General features: G+C 45.2%; 1 long non-coding RNA gene across 1 annotated transcript; it reads right to left on the reverse strand.

The window, feature by feature from the left end:
- Nucleotides 1–4,401: 4,401 nt before the first annotated feature.
- LOC138750334 (uncharacterized) lies at nucleotides 4,402–16,527 on the reverse strand. The gene is made up of 4 exons (XR_011349267.1): nucleotides 16,447–16,527; nucleotides 16,204–16,344; nucleotides 8,023–8,103; nucleotides 4,402–4,489 (listed from the first exon to the last, which is right to left on the reverse strand). It is a non-coding gene; the product is annotated as an uncharacterized lncRNA (long non-coding RNA).
- Between the last annotated feature and the right edge of the window lie 3,954 nt (nucleotides 16,528–20,481).

The following is a 20,481-nucleotide window of genomic DNA, read 5'->3' on the forward strand; positions in this document are numbered from 1 at the left end:
TGCCTTCCGTCCCCTCGCACCCCATCCCCCCAGCTCAACCCTATGTCCCCTACCTCTGATCCAATCTCCCTTGACATTAGCCTGTGGTGCAACCCCATTCCTTGGTTCTCCCCTCCACTCCTACAGACCCCATCCCTGTATTCCCTCACATGCCATTGTTCTCCCCTCCCCAGTCCCCTCCAGCTGCCTCATAAAGTGCCCTGCACTCAGGATGGGGAGAGGGGATTAAATGCAGCCTCCATTCTCTCCGCCCACACTGGGTGAAGGATGGTGCCAGAGGAGGCTCTGTCCCAGTCGGGGAGCCTGTAACAGGCTCTTTATCTCACCCATGGGTGCAGGGTGCATTTAAACACAACCCTGTTGATCAGAGGGTCCCTGGGATGAGACTGCGTCCTACTCCGACATGGGGGCCAGAATCCCCTTCCAGGAGAGGCATCTTTCTCTTGTTGCTGTGCCATAACACGACTCAGCTATGGCTGCCCCATGCAGTGACATCATCGCCCCCTCTGTGTCATCATCTCCCCCCTCTGTGACACCTCCCCTCTCTGTGACACCACTAGTGTAATGGGCAGGGACATCAAACCATTTAAATCCTCCTCAATTTCCCCAAGCAAGGGGAGAATAATTCAGCTGGTCTAAATTACTCGTTGTTATCTATTCTAACTCCTAGACATTTGATTCCATTTTGCCGCCACATTTGTTGACTATTTTCTTGACATTGGCTCTAATCCCCCTTCCTAAGTGACATGATTTTGCACATATCCCAAAAGAACTTATACCCAGAGATCTCCCCATAGTCCTCCAGGGTGGAGCACAACTTGGGCAATGAGTGTATCCGGTCTGTCAGATATATCAGAACAACTTCTGCAAATAAATTGATTTCATGCTCTTCCTGGCCTGTTCTGAAACCTTTAATGCCTGAATCCTGGCAAATGGCCTCGGCTAATCGCTCCATGGCCAGTACAAACTCACTCACTGGGGGTGTGGGGGGGGGGGAGTCTGACCTTGATTGGCATGCCTGTTGGCTACCTCTGTCCCTCTCATCTCGACATCAGTGGCTCAGGTTGGGGGAGTCTGTACTGCCTCCTGCAGTGCACAGCAGCGCTGCTGGACCACCTTTATCTCCTTATTTTCCTGGGCCCTCTCCAAATCTTTCCTTTCTATGATCTCACATTGGTTTCTCAGGAGAAACACTGGCAGCCAAAAGGCACCCTCTGATTCCCCTTAGATTTTGGGAACCCCGACTTCTTGAAGTGGGACAACACGTGGTGACCTATTTTCTCAAGATGTGGATCCAGGAGCTTGGACCAGTCTACCAGTTTGCCGTGGTCCGCCAGCATGCTTGCCAAGCTCCCCAACCCTGCACTCTCGTCAGTACACACGCAGATCTTGTTCTCCCTGCCTGCACTAGATTTCCTGCCCCGATTCCAAAGCATCTCCACTGCAGCTGTGTTCAGTCGGAACTCGAAGGACCCTGCTCACTGCACCAATTATTATGTGTGTGAAACTGATTCGAGGGGTCCCAAGGGTGGCGAATTTGAACACAGTTGTCTTTTATTGACACATGTAGTGAAGTCGCACGAGGAGTAAAACACACACACAGACACAAACTCGCCGGATTAATCGATACACTTGCAACCACTCATGGATAGAAAACTTGACAATCAACTTGTCACGTACGATACCTTGAACAGGTCATTCATTCACTCATTGATCTTGGATGCCTGTGGGTGGTAGGGGATATGCAGGTGGCCCCAAATACTTGGCATCACCACCCATTGCTGGTCGGACGTTATCCGATAGGGTATTCCACATATGGAGCACGCTTAAATGGTGCTTGGTCGGCCCGCTGGCAGGACATCCGAGTATGTGCTGACCATCGTGAGAACATATCACTTTTTATTTTGGCAGGGGAGAGGCCTGATATGGTCAATTTATCAGACTTGGTCAGCTCCCGAACCCCAGCGAATGTGGCCCTTGGTTTTAATTGCTGACAAATAGGGCATTTGGCCATCACAGTTCTTGCAACATCATGAGACCCCCAGATCCTCTGTCCATCATAGTGCCCCCATATGCCCACATTTATGATGCACCAATGCTGCCAAGGCTCCAGGGTCTCTCTGCTTGGGGAAAAAAGTGGCAGAGCATATTTGAGCAGCTCAGTCCACAGTGGCATCGCGTCAGCTTCAGCGGTTTTCCTGGAGGTGTGTCCATCCACGTGGTGGACCCTGACTATTCTTTTGTTGTTCCACCTCTCAGAAGATCTGCCAGTGCTGTTGTCCTCAGAGCAGGCAGCCATGGATCTGCCTCCCTGTCTCCTGACGCCGACCCATCCACACTGACGTGCTGTTTGGCACAGCCCAGAAATCCTGTTGCACTGATCGGAAAAGAGGCTCCTGGGCCCACCTGGTTGTCCCTTTTCGGATCAGTGCCACAGCTGCCAGCTTGGACAGTTGGCTCTCCCCTCCACTTCACCCTCTTGTGTCAGTACTTTATCTGTGGTGAGCTGGAGTGCTCCCACTTTACACCGTTGTTTTTCGCACCTTCACCAGCCGGAGCCGTCAGTAAACCAAGCTTTTTCCTGCTGTCCTGCATCGAGGGTGTTGAACGGTTTGCCCCAGGCCATGGTGCCAAGCTCTTCTCGGGGTCATTCAAGTGGGAGGCTGTCACTTTCGGACAGGACATGATCTGTTCTTGCAAGTGGCTCAGCCCTTCGGGCCCGGCCTCTGTGCGGTCTGCCATGTACCACTTCTTCGGTCCGCTGTGAGTGGCATCCGCAGATTGAACCCATCACATGTTGGGAGGTGTGGCTGGAGTGTGACTGTCTCTGCTGCCATCTGGTTCTCTGTGGTAAGCAGGCGACCATCTGACACTCAGATGGGGAGTCGCGGGAGGCAGCTACCAGGAGGGAATTGAACCAGAATCTGTGTGGGACTCGGCGACCTTGCCTCTTTTGCTCGAGGCTCCACTAGACCATTGTCTTCATTGCAGAGACAAGTCATTCAAAGGGTCTTCCAGTTTTGAGGGGTTGTGGGGTGCTTGTGGTCAGTGGCAGTGGTGTTCAACAGCGTGTTTTACCATTTAAGAAGCCATTTGTTGTTCAGGTCATCAATGAAGCGGAGAGTTTTTTTTTTCTGGGCAACATTGTGCAGTAGATGGAGGGACAGGGTGAGATGGGGAATATGTTGGCACCAGTAACCCAAAACACACACAAAACTTTGTGCCTCAACTTGTTGGTGGGCACCGCAATGAGGATTTTGCTTTGAGCAACCATTGATATTTTTCTGCTGCCTGGATGCTCAGGAAAAAGACTGTTGGACTAGGACCCTGGACCTTTTCCAGGTGGTGCCTCCCTGGTGCCAGTGTCTGGGGTGTTGCTGCTGGTGTCCAAGACATCCTAAAATGGGACAGAGGTTGTGGCACATGGAGATACCAATGACATAGGGAGGAAGAGGGAAGAGTTCCTGAAAAGTGGGTCCAGGGCATTTGGTGAGAGCTGAAAAGAAATAGCTTGAAGGGACTCATGTTGGGATGACTGTCTGGGCCATGCGACAGTGAGAGCAGGAACAGAATGAGGTGGAGGATGAAGGCGTGTCCTGAAGGTGCGGGTGAAGAGCTCCTTGAGGGCATCCTATTTGCCTTGCTCGGGAGGCTGATGTCAGAAGTCGATGAGCCTTGCTGCCATGTCCTGATGAGCAAGAACATCATGGAGGAGTAATGGATGTCATCAGCGGTGATCTCTTGGAGGTGGAACTGGTCCTTGGCCTGTTTGAACCCCACGTGTGGCTGCGACATCCAGAACATTGACAGCTTCAACCAAACCATCTGAAGAGCCGCCTGGACCGTGATCTTCACGTCCAACTGAAGGGCTGGGTCCTGCTGAGGTCACCACTGTAGCAGACACTTCTGTTGAAGAGAGAAGTGGGAGGGGGTAGCATATTGTGGATGGGGGTGGGGGGTGGTTTCTTTATTCTTTCTTTTATAGATGCCACACATTAGATGAGCATTATTATTAATTGTGTGAATTTGTTGTGGTTTTAAGTTTATAAATATTTTTTTAAAATGATTGGCAGGACCACGAGTGGCAGATAGGATCATGGGGACTCTCTCCCCCCAACCCACCCACCCCAAATATCAATGGGATAAACCGGGTTCATTGTCAACGTCGTCGAGGATCCCTTCCACCTGCCCACAGCATTTGGCAGCTCTTCTCATCAGGAAAGAGGTCGAGGAATATCGGAGCCAGTAGCACCAGGCCCCGAAACAGATTCTTCCTGCGAGCAGTGAGAATGGAGAATGATGGATGACCGGCTCAGACAAAGACTCCAAGACTCTGCTATTGATTCAACAGAATTTATTTCTTTTTTGGGAGGGACTGCACGTGTATCATTTGTCTCTCTGTGCGTAGGTCCGGTTGTGTGTTTGCAGAGGTTTCCACCATGAACACAGTTTCCTCGGGTTCAATTTGAACGGGTACAGAGGAGCTTTCCTGGATTGGAGAATGTATCTCATGAAACAAAGTTGACTGAGTTCGGGCTTTTCTCTTTTTCACCCCAAAATTAACTTTATTCTAAAATTATTGACCAAGAGGACAACTGTTCCATGTCTTTTCTCATCCTCGTGTTGCATGCCTGTATTCCCTTCACTGCACATGTTCTCTGTTTAACATCATTCCACCCCTTTGACACCTTGTGGTTACTCCCTGCACTCTGTGGTTGAAGGGGTTCCCTTTAGTCTCCGCCCCTCAAGACCCGGAGGATTAGAGTCCTTCCCCACAGCGCCCTCGTGTTGGCTGCGCCAAGCCTCAGTGCATCTCTCAGCAACCTGGAATAGGCCGGTGGGCAGCGTTCCCTCACCCACATCTCCATGTGCTAAAAGACCAGCAGGTTAACGTCGAACAGTTATGCCCTTCGGACCTCGATGTTGCGCTGACCTATCAATTCCAAGCAAAATAAAAACTAGACCCTTCCTCCTTTATAACCCTCCATTCTTGCAATGGAGGGGGTGCAGAGACAATTCACCAGGCTGATACCTGGAATGGCAGGAATGACTTATGAGGAAAGATTGCGCAAATTGGGATTGTACTCCCTGGAGTTTAGAAGATTGAGAGGGGATCTCATAGAGACATATAAAATTCTGGCAGTACTGGACAGAATGGATGCAGATGGGATGTTTCCAAGGATGGGAAAATCCAGAACCCGGGGCCATGGTTTGAGGATAATAGGCAAACCATTTAGGATGGAGATGAGGAGGAATTTCTTTACCCAGAGAGTGGTGAATCTGTAGAATTCATTGCCACAGAGGGCAGTAGAGGCAGGTTCATTAAATATGTTTAAGAGGGAATTAGATATATTTCTTCAGTATAAGGGTATTAAAGGTTACGGAGAGAAGGTGGGGATGGGGTACTGAAATTTAAGATCAGCCATGATCTCGTTGAATGGCGGAGCAGGCTCGAAGGGTCGAATGACCTACTCCAGCTCCTATCTTCTATGTTTCCTTCATTCATGTGTCCAAGAAGCCCTTAAATGCCCTAATATTTCAGCCTTCATCACCACTCCTGGCAAGTCATTCCTGGCACCCACAACTCTGTGTAAAAACAAGTACCCCTGATATTGCCCCTAAACCTTCCTCCCTTTGCTTTGGGCTTCTAGTGTTTGCTTCTCTTATCTGGGTTTCAGGCAGACCAAAGGGCATCTTTCACTGAGATTCTGGTCTTCCAGCAGTTCTGCATGTCTGTCTCTGGATCCTCCGCTCAGGGGACCACCCCGCAGTATCTCATCAAGTCCTAGTCTCTGTGTCAGCAGGAATTCCTTGCTGATCACTGCCTGATGGCCCTGTGGTCAATAGTGTTTGTCTATGCAACCATTCCCATGAAGGTGATGGGGCAAAGTTCTGCTGACTAGGACATTGTGTGGCATCAGGGCCAGACCAATCTTTCACAACACCTGAGCCAGGTAGAACCTCAGCACATAGCAGCTTTTGGTGCCCTTGCACTTTGTTTCCAAGCACAGCCATACACAATAGCCATGCTGGTTAGGGTTATTCCCCCATTGATTGACGATGTACATGGTCCTCCAGACTCTATCCATTTTGGACCCCTACATGAATAGGAAATGTGTTTTGGGAATTGACAGGGTGGAGGTGTGGGGCTGGGCCACACCTGCCTCACGTGCAGCAGTACCAAGAGCTCCTTGCACCTGATGACCGAGTTCTACCAGTTTGACAGAGTTGGGCATCTCTGTGGTTCTCCCTGTCTCCTGGAACTGGGGGTCTCCTTACAGCTCCCTATCTCCTTGAGTTGGTACTTTGTTCTCCACCATCACCACAAGACAACCAAGACCCCTGGATGGAGGGCAGAGGCGCAGAGAGATCAGTGAGAATACGCGTAGTTTCAACAGGGTGGGGTCCATCCTGATGCCTGATAACAGGAGGAAACCAATGGGGAAGGAGGATGCAGGGCATTCGATAGCAGGTGGGGCAGGGTGTAGACATTGCAGCTGACTGGAATTGTCAGGGGGATATTGAGACCTGGGAGAGGAGGGGAAGGAGGGTGCAATTGTGTTCTGACGAGAGAGTGCTGAGGGAGAGGCAACATGGGTGGAACCTCAAGGCAAGGGACCCCTGAATTTTTTGCAGGGATGGGCTCTGTAAATAGACTCCCAGATATCCAGCAAAGAGCATCTTTGTCCCCCTGCCATCAGGAAGGAGATATGGAGGAATAAAAGTAGAGAAGCCAGGGAGGGAAATAGCTTCTTCCCACAGGCCGTGAGATTGACAAGGCAACATGAGCTTGATGGGAGCTAAGAATGAAAAGGTGGAGAGGAATATGGACTGATTACAACAGCACAGCCAGCAGGAGAGTGGGGCCGAAGGGCCTGTTTCTGTGTTGTCATTCTGGACCAGCCTTTTGAGTTCAAGCTCTAAAAGACCAAACCATTTTTAAATTTAATATCAACGGTATAGAATGAATCAAGGGACAAGATGTCTGTCCAGCGGCAAGCGTCGAAGGCACTTCCTGAAACAGAGGCTCTGAAACTACAGGGAGGTTCTGGCCGGAATGAGGTCCCGCTTCCTCTGGAAGGAGGAGAGGAGGCAGGGATAATATGGGGTAAGGGGTGCCTTCCTATATTCACCTCCCATTTCCTCTACACCGTACACCTCTTCATTTCCCTGCCCATTCCCCTCCCTCATCACCTCTCCATTTCCTGTGCCCCGCTCGCCGCCCACGCTCCCCTCCCCAACTTAACCCTAACCCCTAACAAACCCTAACCTTAACGTTAACACTACCGATACCCTTAAACACTACACCACATCCCCAACCCTAACTCTTATTTCCACCCTCTCCTCTAACCCTATCCCTATGCTGTCCCCTAAACCCAACCTAATCTTACCCACCTTCCCCTAACCCCAACTCACACCTCACCTCTACCTCCTACTCCTACCCCCTTCCCCTAAACTTATCACAAGCCCACTTCCCCGAACTCTAAACCTAACCCTAAACCTCGACCTAACCCGATCCCACATCTCCTAACCCTAAACCTAACTTTACCTCTACCCGTCCCTGACCCTTATCTTAAATCTACCCACCTTCCCCAACCCTAAGCTAAACCCTACCCCTATCCTCTACACCTACCCCCTTCCCCTAACCCTACCCCATACCCGCACCCCCTACCACTACCCCATTACCTACCCCTACCCTCTCACTACCCCCCTTTCTCCTACCCCCTTCCCCTATCCCTCCTTCCCCTGTTAGGGGTAGGAAGGGAAGGGGAGGGGAAGGGGAGGAGGGGAAGGGTAGGAGGCGAAGGGGAGGGGGAAAGGAGAGGGGAAGGGGAGGTGAAGGGAGGAGGGCTAAGTTTCGGGCATAGGTGTGAGGGTAGGTGAAGGGGAAGGTGAGTGGGAGGGGATTGGAATGGAGGAGAGGTAGGGGAGAAATGGGAGGGGAAGTGGGTGAAGGGATATGGAAGAGGTGGGGAATGGAGTTGGCAGGGCCAGAGGGAGAAGGGGAGGGGTTCAGGCTACCATGATGTTGTCCATCCTCTGTTCAGCTGGGATGCAATGTTCTTCTGCACTCGTGTCTTGTCTCTGAGATTGCTCCTTCTCCTGGGAAGAGAAATATGAGTGATAGAGATACCGTCTCCGAGGCCTGATCACGATGACTTTGGAGGGCCCCAACTCTTCCCCCATCACCCCCCTCCCTACCCCTGCACACTAGGATCTTTCCCATTCCTCTGCTTTACCTGAGGAAGTGTGTTTTGGAGAAAAGCACGATCTATCTCTGCAGAGCTCAGAGCCACGTGTCTCCATCAGGCAACACCCTGGTTCACCATGACGTGGCAGCAAGATGTTGGACAAATCGTGGATGGATCAGTCGAGTCCCTTCAGCTGACCCATCTGAACCTACCCCACAACAATATTACTCTTCCCTCCCTCTCACCAGTACCTTCTGTTTTTCTTTTATTCCTGTCCCTATATTAAAATCTTTTTTGTGTCTTTTTTGGATGAGCCTCCAGTACCACCCCTGGCAATGTATTCCAGCCACCCACTACATTCTGTGTGAATAAAATATCCCCCTCACATCTTGTCTAAAGTTTCCTCATCTCACCTTATTTAGATGTCCACTGGTATTTTTGCCCCAGGAATGCACACAATATTCCAAGTGTGGTCTGACGAGAATTTTGTACATCTGCAGCGTTACCTCTCAGTTCTTGAACTCAATCCCCTGACTCCTGAAGGCCAGCACACAATACACCATCTTAAACTCCCTCTCAATTTGCACAGCAACTTTGAGCGATTTATGGCGCAGGATCTAAATATATCTCAGTCCTGCACACTGTTCATAATCCTGCCATTAACCAAGTGCTCTGCCCTCACGTTCTTGTAATCCGTATTCAATAAAGATATTGGTCTATATGAAGCTAATTTTAATGCGTCTCCAACCTACTTTGGAATAACTTTTATTCATGCCCTTGAAAATGACTCTGGAAATTAACCTGTACCAGTTGCTTGTTTAAGTACATCTGTATTTACAGGATTCAACTCCATCTGTCACTTCTCTGCAAACTGGATGACATATGACAACCTTCTACACTGTCTACAACATCTCTACCTCTGTGTCATCCCCTGACATACCCACCCTTCCACTCCCATCATCATTCATAAAAATCACAAAGAGCAGGGGTCCCAGAGCAGATCCATTTGGAGAGCCACTAGTCATTGTTCCATCTACTACTACCCTCTGTTTACTGCAGACAAGCCAATTCTGAATCCACACAGCCAAGGCTCCATGGATCCCATGCCTCCCGACATTCTGAATGAGGCCACCATGACGACCTCGTCAAGCACCTTACTAAAATCCACGTGCAGCACATACAGACCTTGACCTTCATCTATTTCCTTTGACACCTCCTCGAAATACTCAATTTGACTCGTGATGCAGGACCTGCTCCTCACAAAACTATCCATGAGTTTCCCCAGCATGTTTGTGCATTGCCGTCAGACCCAGAATCTGCAGACTTCCTGGCCAGTCCCTCCCTTACCCCTTCCCAGAGCTTCCGCATCCATTACAACATTAAGCATTGCTGCCCAGTACTGCCCAGTACAGACCTTTGTAAACGTTCTCCACAACCAACTAACCCTTACCCGTACCACACCCATAACTATGGGTGGATTAAATATCCAATTAACTTCTTTCTGAAGTAACGCATCAGGAATTTGATGTTGATTCCAATTTTGAATAACTTTTCATAATTCTCGTTCAGCTCCTTTAAAGTTAGATCCATTATCAGAACATAATTCTTTTACTTGACCAGGTCTAGGAATAAAACGCCAAAGAACATTAATAAAAGAGTCTGTATCAAGCAATGACGCTACTTCAATATGAATTGCTCTCATAGTCAAACAAGTGAAAATAACTCCATATCATTTTTCAACACTTCGTCCGCACTTTACTTGCAAAGGACCAAAATAATCAACTTCCACGGATGTAAATGGGAATTCATCAGGTGAAACTCTGTCATGTGGTAAATCTGCCATTTGTTGTTGTCCAGGTTTTCATTCTCTCTGTTAGTCACAAAGAGATGAAACCTCATGATTTCATTATTAATATATTTAAGCACTGATGTTCTATCAGTCCAAAACACAGGATCTGCGGACTCCATCTGTAATTCTCTTCTTAACATAGCGTCCATTTTGCTCGCCATAATAGCAGCAGTTAATTCCATTCAAGGTCTGGTGACTGACTTTAATGGAGCCACTCTGGCTTTTCCCATTACAAATCCACCATCTACTCGCACTTGGGTTATTTCACATGACTCAGTAACTGACAGGATCAAAACCACCTTCACTTACATCAGAAAAATGGTGTAACTGAGCAAATGTGGCCACTCCAAAGTCTGTTGACGTCAAAACTTCCAAGTATTTGAAGACGCTCAATCTAATTTTTCCAATCTTGTGCAATGGATTCTGGATTAGTTTCATCCCATCCAAATTTTCTTCTGCACAAAACTGGTATTTGGCCGGGCTGATCATTAGGTTGAATTCGGCCAGTCGGGAGAAGAGGGTGTGCAGGTGAGACTTGTGTTGTGCCCAGTCTCTGCTAGCGACAAGAATGTCATCCAGATAAATGAACACGAAATTCAAATCCCTGCGCACCGTATCCATGAGGTGCATTATGTCTGGGCGGTGTTCTTGAGCCTGAAAGGCATGCATAAAAATTCGAACATGCCGAAGGGGGAGATGATGGACGTTTTGGGGATGTCATCTGGGTGCAATGGGATTTGATGGTACACGCACACCTGATCGACCTTGGAGAATACTCTCACACCATGCAGATTGGCCATAAAGTCCTGAATGTGAGGGATGGGGTAACGGTCAGGTACTGTCGTGTCATTAAACCGTCGATAATCTCCGCAGGGGCGCCAGCCATCGGAGGCTTTTGGGACCAGGTGAAGCGGCGAGTCCCAAGGACTGTCGGAGGGACGAATGATCCCCAGTTCCTGCAGATGCGAGAACTTCTCTTTCGCTATCTGGAGCTTATCTGGTGGGTTTAACAGTAATGTACGATAAACTGTATCAGACACTGTGACACCAGGTTCACAGTTGGGAGAATATTTAACGGTGATATACAGTAGACGTTGGCAGATACTGTGACACCAAGTTTTCAGTAGTGAGAAGGTTTAACAGTAATGCATGATAAGCTGTGGTAGATACTGTGATACCAGGTTCACAGTTGGAAGAAGTTTTTACGGTGATGTAATATTAACTGTGGCAGATAAAGTGACACCAGGTTCACATTGGTGCAAAGTTTATGGTGATGTACGGAAGACTGATGCAGATATGGTGACACCACATTCACAACGAGGAGAAAGAATATCAGTGATGTGCAATAAACTGTGGAATATACTGTGACTCCAAGTTTACAGTGGGGAGGTTGAACTGTGATGTACGATAAATGGTGGAAAAAACAGTGATGAATGGGTCAACTTGGGGAGAATGTTTAACGGTGATGTACTGTCGACGACTTTGGCAGATACTGTGACACTGTGTTCACAGTACTGAGAAGGTTTAACAGATATGTATGGTAGAATAAGGCAGATTCTGTGACTCCAGGTTTACAGTGGTGAGAAGGTTTAAAAATGATGTACAATAAACTGGCAGATACTGATACTTGCTTCACAGTGGGGAGGAGGTTAATGGTGATGTACAGGAGACTATGTAGATACGTTTATACTGGGCTCAGAGTGGGAAAAAAAGCTTTATGGGAAACTGAGGCAGTTACTGTGACACCAGGTTCATAGTGGGGAAAATGTTTGACAGAGCTGTACGATAACCTTTGGCGAATAAAGGGACACCAGCTTCATATTGGGGAGAATTTTTAATGATGATGTACACTAAACTGTGGCAGATACAGTAACACCAGGCTCACATTGACGAGAAGGTTTACTGGTGATGTACGTTAGACTGCCAGGCTCTATAACACCAAGTTCACAGTAGTGAGAACGTATAATAGTGATGTACGATAAACTGTGGCAGATACAGTAAAACCGGTTTCACAATGGGGAGAATGTTTAATGGTGATGTGTGGTAAACTTAGGCTGATACTTTAACACCAATTTAACAGGGTGAGAAGGTTTAACGTTGATTAACGGTAGACTGAGACAGAAACTGAGAGACAGCATTCACAGTAATGTGAAGGTTTAACAGTGATTTACTATAAACTGTGTCAGATACTGTGACAAGATGGCGCAGAGGGTAGACGTGTGGTTCCACCCTTCCGCAGTTAGACTATTAAATGCTCGATTTTAAAAGTTGTAAAAGTGATTAAAAATACTGTTTATAGACTTTGGAATAGTGGAGGATCGAAATGGCTGCAAATGTGAAAAAATCGAAAACTCAGTTACAGAAGAAATTACCTTACAAAAGTGTTGAAGAACTGAGGCCAAGTTCAAGTTGAAGTAACAGAGTTGTCGACTGGAGTCCCCAAGCCTCAGAGGACTCCTGCCCGGCTAAGTATTTCGTCGGCGCTAGCTTAGCGATGAGTTCAGCGGTTTTGACTCGTGCACTCGTGAACACAGGCGTGAGGGCGAGCCAGCTGAACGAGGACAGGCACGTGAGCCTGCAGCATTGCCTGGTGGTCAGGAGAGGTACAGTGTAGCATCAGATGACGCACCTGCGCAGTCGGTGGCCCTACCGGGCATGTGCAGTGCGTCAAGGGTCCACAAACCTTTGGAGAAGGTGTGGGCTGCGGGGGAGCCTGAGCGACGGTGAACTGACGAGGTCGCTCACTGTTGAGTTAGGCATGCTGTTGTTGGGTATCCAGACCTGCAGCCGCACTGGAAGAGGACCTACTGCTTTGGAACAAGAAGAGACCTCAACTTCATTAGAATTTGAAGAACTGGGGACTGCGGCAAAAGAAGGTCAGCCTCAAAGGCAGGTGATGGATCCTGGACTGGATTCTGTGTTTCCAATTCTGGAAGGGATTGCTCAACTCATGGAAGATATGGCAAATATGTCAATGCAGATGACTCATCAGATGACTCAAGGATTTTCGAAATGAAAACTAAAATGAACACTGTGTGTGAAGAAATAACTTTTATGAAGCAAGATATTAATGTAGTTAAGAGTGATGTTACGAGATGGACACGATCAGTGGATACTGTGCAAGATCATTTTAAAAAGATTGAGGAGGCTTTCTTGAATGCAAGAGTCAAGTGGAGCGTAATAGAGAAAAAATGGAAATAGTGGAAGATCCTTTTGTAGATTGGGGGATTCAGAAGAAGGAATTATTGAAGAAGTTTGACTCATTAGAAAACCAATGTCGTAGAAATAATGTTAAGATAGTAGGTCTTCCGGAAGATATGGAAGGTTCGGATCCGGTGAAGGTTTTGAAGAAATGGATCCCAGAAGTGAAGGGCAGCTAATTTGTTCCAGATGGACTGGAATTAGATCGAGTGAACAGAGCGTTTCCAGGCCAATTACCACGAGCAGTTTTGATTCGCTGTTTTAAATAACAAGACAGAGAGGTGATACTCCGATTGGTGGTGCAGAAAACATGGCAAAATCAGACTCCACTGATGGTTCAAAATAATAGGGGTTTTTTAATGCAGATCTGAGTCAAGAAATTATCAGAAGAGACCGAGAATTTAATTCAGCCTAAGAAGTATTGTGGCGAAAGGGATATAAATTTGCTTTTCGTTATGCAGCAGTATTGAAAGATTTTTATGGGAATTTTCAATCTCAGTTTTTTGAGAATGACCATGATGCTTTAATATTTGCTAATTCATTGCCAGATGTACGAGGAAATGGGTGATCGTCACCATTGTCACCAAAGGGAAGGGTCAATGGGAATGGAAATGGGAAGATTGGAAAATATGGAAAGAATGGGAAAAAAGTTGAATGGATGCAAAGTCTTCTCGATATTGACGATCCGGAACAATCATTGGGACTGGAATCACTGGGTTGAATGTTTTTGTTTCAGGACTTTGTGAAAGTCTGACTGGGGGTGGGTGACACTGAGTCCTTTAGTCTCCTGCTACTTGTGGACTTTACCACACCCAGATTTTTAGGGGGCTACTACTTTTGAGTATCTTGTTTTGGGATTGATGTTTCTCTTTTTTTTGGAATTTTTAAAATAGGTGGGATTCGAATACAGTGAGACTTAGAAGGGGAGTATTATTTTATAGTAGGATTCACATTTGTGAGAAGGTTTTACAGTGATATAATATGAACTGTGTCAGATACTGTGACACTAGGTTCACAGAGCGAGAAGGTTTAACAGTGATGTATGGTATGTTGAGGTAGATAATTTGACACCAGGGGTAAAGTGGGGATCAGGTTTAACGGTGATGTACTGTAGACTGAGGCAGATACTGTGACACCAGATTCACATGAGAATAACGTTTAATGATGATGTGCGGTATGTTGAGGTAGATAAAGTGATACCAGGTGCACAATGGGGATAATGTTTAATGGTGATGTATGGTAGACTGAGGCAGATACAGTGACACCAGGTTCACAGTGGGGAGGAGGTTTAATGGTGATATACGGGAGACTGAAGCAGAACTGTGCCACCAGGTTCACAGTTGGAGAAGGTTCAACAATGAGGTAGGGTAGACTGAGACAGTTATTGTGACACTGGGTTCACAGAAGTGAGGAAGTTGAAAAGTAATGTCCGATAAACTGTATCAGATACAGTGACACCCATTCACAGATGTGTAAAGGTTTAACGATGATGTATGGTAGACTGATAAGAGATACTGAGACAATGGGTTCACAACATTAACACAGTTTAACAGTCATGTACAATTAACTGTGTGAGATACTGCGACACCAGGTTCAGAGTGGGGAGATGTTTTAACGGTAAAGTACAGTTGATGTTGGCATATACTGTGACGCTGAGTTCAGGGCAGTAAGAAGGCTTAATGGTGATGTGCGTTAAACTGAGGCAGATACTTTAACACCAGGTTCACAGGAGGAAAAGGTTTAATGTTTATGAACGGTAGACTGAGGCAGAAAATGTGAGATGGATTCCACAGTAGTAAGAAGGTTTAACAGTGATTTACTTTAAACTGTGTCAGATACTGTGACATCATGTTCACATTGGGGAGAATGTTTAACAGTGATGTACGGTAAATTGAGATGGATATCGTGACACCGGGTGAACAGTGGGGAAGAGGTTTATCAGTGATGTACGATAGACTGAGATCAATCCCGTGACACCAAGTTCACAGTAGTGAGAAGGTTTAACGGTGATGTACGGTAGACTGAGGCAGATACTGTGACACCAGGTTCACTTTGGGGAGAAGGTTTAACGGTGATATACTGTAAATTGAGATATATACCGTGACACCAGGTTCACAGTGGGGAGAAGGTTTAACGGTGATGGACGGTAGACTAAGGCAGATTCTATTACACCAGGTTCACGGGGGGGGAGAAGGTTTAACGGTGATATACTGTAAATTGGGATATACACCGTGACACCAGGTTCACAGTGGGGAGAAGGTTTAATGGTTATGGACTGTACACTGAGGCAGATTCTATTACACCAGGGTCACAGAGGGGAGAAAGTTTAACATTGATGTACGATTAACAGTGTCAGATACTTTGACATCAGGTTCATATTGGGGTGGCAGGCAAAGTGACACCAGATTCACAGTGGAGAGAGGTTTAATGCTGATGTATGGACGACTGAGATCATTACTGTGACATTGGCTTCACAGCAGTGAGAAGGTTTAACAGTAATGTACAATACACTGTGTCAGGTACTGTGACACCAGGTTCACAGTGGGGAGAATGTTTAATGAGATGTATGATAAACTGTGGCAGATTCTGTGACAAGTTCACAGTGCGGAGAATGTTTAATGGTGATGTACAGTAGACTGGGACAGATATACTGATGCTGGATTCACTGTAGTCAGAAGGTTTAACAGTGATGTACAATAAACTCTGACCTATACTGTGACATCAGGTTCATATTGGGGAGAAGGTTCAACAGTGATGTACGGTAGAGGGAGGCAGATACTGTGACACCAGGCTCATTGTATTGTTCATTTATCTAATTTATATGCTCCATTTTTTTGTGGCAACTTCCAAACATTCCATAAACTTCTATTCTAATCAGATTTTGTTCATTTAAATAGGTCACCACTAAAATCCCAAATTGTTTGGTCTCTTAAGTACGCTGCACAAAATTAAATTCTTTACCTGGGTTTGGTTCAACGGCATTTCAGTCTGCTTCATTATTTTTTCAGCCCCTCGTTTTGTGCTTTCTGCTTTGCCCAGCCGATTCGCCAAATGGGCATCCAACTCTGTCTTCTCAGCTTGACGCAACGTCTCCTCTGTAAACTTAAGCAAACCAAGAAGACTGAAGTTAAAATTTTCACATTGGCATTTTCAAACACAAAAATGATGCTGTGAGTTGCAATTTCACATCAAAATCCCACTTACTAAACTTGCAAACAACTGAATCGCATCCAACAGCTGGAAAATTGCAAGAGAGCTGCTTGGTTAAAGCAAAAATTCCACCCAGTCACCCCATTAAAGGCCTCCAAGTTAAAAACAGATAGCAACCTGAAAGTTAAGTACAAAGATCTGTATCAGGAATATTAACGGGCTTTTTTAAAAAAATAATTTCCACTATTGAAAGAAAACTCCTCAGGGAACACCAAGCTCTTGTTGAACAATTCCTGTTGTATTCCTCAAAATGGTTTGAATCTTGATTTCAAGCAGAGTCACTTGGTGAAATTGTTGGTCCAGAACAAACCCTGCCCACACACTCCCTTAAATACCTGCAAAGTCGTGGCTCAGCTCTGCTCCATGCTAAAGCTATAAAGCTTTTCGGAAGAGATAACGGACTTTAGATGCTTGGACGTTGAGTCACAAAAACATTAATGATTCCCTGAACAACACACCTCTATCTGAAAACCAAAAGGAACCTTCCCGAGTGGTAAATATCAACAAGACATAATATCATGTAACCATTGTGTTTGTGTCGTTTGAGAATTGCATTTCCATTCAATCAGAATTAGAGTTTTGGGTGCCGTATTTGAGAAAAGATGTGCTGTTGTTGGAGAAGGTCAGAGATGATTTACTGGAATGATATCAGGAATGAAAGGGTTAGTGTATGAGGAACAATTGTCGACTCTTCGACTGTACTAGTTGGAGTACAGAAGGATAAGGGTGTCCTCAGAGGCATTTCAAATGCTAGAAGGCCTGGACAGAGTATATATGGCAAAGATGTTTCCCATGGTAGGGGTTTCTAGGACAGGAGAGCATAATTTCAGGATAAAAGGGTGTCAATTTAAAACAAATGTGGAAAAATTGATTTTGTCAGTGGGTCATGAAACCCACGTGAGGTCATTGGCTGTATTTAAGGCAGAGATTAACAGGTATTTGATACATCAAGGAATTAAGGGTAATGGGGAGAGAGCTGGGCAGTGGGGCTGAGTGGGTGAATGGTGGAACAGACTTGACGGGCCTACTTCTGCTCCTATATCTTGTGATCTATATCCTGCTGAAGAACTAGACAACCCTCCTCTTGTATTCCATTCTTAGAAAACATTCTGCATCGTGGTTTTATGTCACATGAACCCATTTCAGATTGAATCCCATATTACAAATAACCCATTGCAAATTTTGCATTGAGAGGACTGAAGCTTCCTCATTTTAAAAATTGTTATGGAGCAGCTCAAATGAGATTTCTTGCTTCTTTATTTGAAAGGGTTAAAATAGAATCAAATAAAATAGGAAAGGGAAAAGCAGAAGAATTTATGTACAACTGGGAATCAAAATTAATGGTTGGTGATAAAGATACACAATTGTTGAAACATTTGATTAATATATGGAATAAAATAAATGATGTAATTGGTGTAAGTGGATGTACATCACCTAGAATGGCTTGGATTCAAAATCCTCGTATCTTTTTCAAAGGATCATCAATTTCTGGACAGCGGGTTTCGTAAGGGGATAATAAATGTTGAAGATTGTGATGAAAGGGGTCAATTAATGTCATTTGACCAACTGAGAAATAAATATTATATAACTCATAGCAATCTTTTTTTGCTATTTCCAACTTAGAGCATATTTGAAGGATAAGTTAGGACCAACCATGTTGTACTGAAATAGAAATTCCTTATAATAGGAATTGTTAAAAAAAAATTTGATAATGTCCTCTTTATTACAAGTAGGAACCTTTAAATGAGGAGTTCATAAGTTGAGACAAAGGTGGGAAATGGATCTGAATATTGTAATTGATTGGCAAATATGGGTAGATCCATATAAGGATCTCAATATAAGATATAAATTAGTTCAGTATAATTGTTTTTACATCAGTCATGTAGTAGATGTCAGCAAGGATTTTATTTGAATGCTGCACCTGGAGTCAGGTGACTCAGGCTGTTGGATTTGAAAAGCTCCTCAGGAAGCTGATTTGGCAACAGAGATCACGTGATCCAGGGGAGATGTATTAATTCACTTCAACTCAGCAGTCTGGAACTATTGACCAGAGTTCCACACTGCAGCAGTGAGGAAGGAATTCACAACTAGATTTTCTTCTACAGTTACTTCTTGCACCAGTGAAATTGAATAGAATAAAATCAGAATTATCAGATCAATGTTTGAGGTGTGGTGAAGATGTCGCAACTTTCTTGCATTCAACTTATCTTTGTCCTAATGCAAGATCTTTTTGGGGAGAATTACAATATTAATGGAACAAGTTATAGGAGATGTTTTTCCACAGAATCTGACCTTATTTTTATTAGGAAACATTGAATGAACAAGGCCCAAATTAAATCTATTAATATATCAATTGAAATTTGTTAAATTAATGTTAGCGGTGATGAGGACATGTATTGCACTTACTTGGAAATCAGATATACATATATTTTTAGGGATGCCAAGATGACATGCAAATATTCAAGGTTGTATTCCTTTGGAAAAAATTACAAATAGCTTGAGAAATATATACTCCATGCTTTTTCAAATTTGGCACATGAATATTCAAATATCAGGCTTCAATTTGTAATAATGCCCTTTCCATCCCTCTAGACATGTGAGATTCTCCTCTTAGTTAATTTTTTTAATTTAGATTTTTTAGATTTCCTTGCCACCGTGAACTCTGGGGAAGCGGACAACTAGTGCAGGGCACCAGAAAACAGAAAGACCACATCCCACCAACATCTCAGAAGCAGAGGATTCAATCCACAGGTCAGTGACCAAGGAAGCAGACCAGTGAGGGGTTCTGCAACTGAAAGACCCACATAGGTGGCAGGGTGTTGGTGACTTGAGGAGAGGAACCCACGCAGGCTGCGGGCTTCTGGACATAGCAGTCAAGGAACTCACACCAGGCTGTGAAATGTTAGAGACTGGGTCTAAACTGGCTAAAAGGGTGTCAGGTATCAGACCTGGGATACGAGCGAGTGCTAAATGGTTCCTAATTATGTCAGAGGTTCAAAAGTGGAGCTCACATTGCCAATGACTTGGATGGTCTGTGAGCATTGAAAGAGAATTCACACACACTCAGTGACTTCGCCCAGGGTTTTGGGTGGTTGGGGGGAGGTGGGGGAAAGCACTCAGTCTTTCTCTGACTGCAAGAGGCATTTCAGGCAATTTCTGCCAGAGGGTGCGTCTGTCAGCCTTATAGCAGGAAAAAAGCAATTTTCACTTTTATGACACTTTTTAATTACATGACAGTAAATTGTCTCCTGAAATAGAGAGAGGTTCAAGTTTCAATCTATTACAAACTTCACTCACCAGATTATACCTCTTCCCACTTTTTTTTTGCAAGGACACCATTGATTTTATCACAACTCCTCTGCTGCATCTGTCCTGTGACAGATTATATATTTTACATTTTATATAGAGATGTTTTTGAAAGAGATGGATTGTAGGAGTCGTTAAGGTCACAAACAAACACATACACTTCACAAAACAGCTCTTATTTAAAATGCAAGAGCTTTGCTGAGAGTGAGTCATTCAGGCACCGAGAGCCTTTGCAAAGACAAAACAAGGAGACTGTTTTGCTAAAGAATTTCAAAAGCAGGTGTAAATGGATTATTGATTTTAAAGCAACAGATGAATGGACTCAGAAGTATGGGTCCAGTGCAGTCATCTGGCTGGTACCAGTTTGCTGTTCTAAGGTTTTGCAAGCAGAGAGGAGAGACCAAATAGGCTTTTTCTAAAAAAAAATGAGAGAGAGAGAGAGAGAGAGAGAGAGAGAGAGAGAGATGGCAAGATGGCATCTTGTTTTGAAGACAGGTTGTGAGTTCTTAGTTCAGCCTGTTGAAAAACTTTGTTGTCCATACAAGAGGAAATGGCGGGCTAGAAATTATGTTTTACCTGAAATAAGGGAAACAAAAGGTGATCAATGGTGACTTGCAGAAGAGGTTATCATCTGGAATATCCTGATTGGTCAAGTTTCTTTGGCAAGACACCAAAGTGGCTGATCAGAGGGAATCAGTTTATGTGTGTCCAATGTGCATGAAA

The sequence above is a fragment of the Narcine bancroftii genome, unplaced genomic scaffold (genome assembly GCF_036971445.1).
Source record: "Narcine bancroftii isolate sNarBan1 unplaced genomic scaffold, sNarBan1.hap1 Scaffold_117, whole genome shotgun sequence".
NCBI lineage: Eukaryota > Metazoa > Chordata > Chondrichthyes > Torpediniformes > Narcinidae > Narcine > Narcine bancroftii.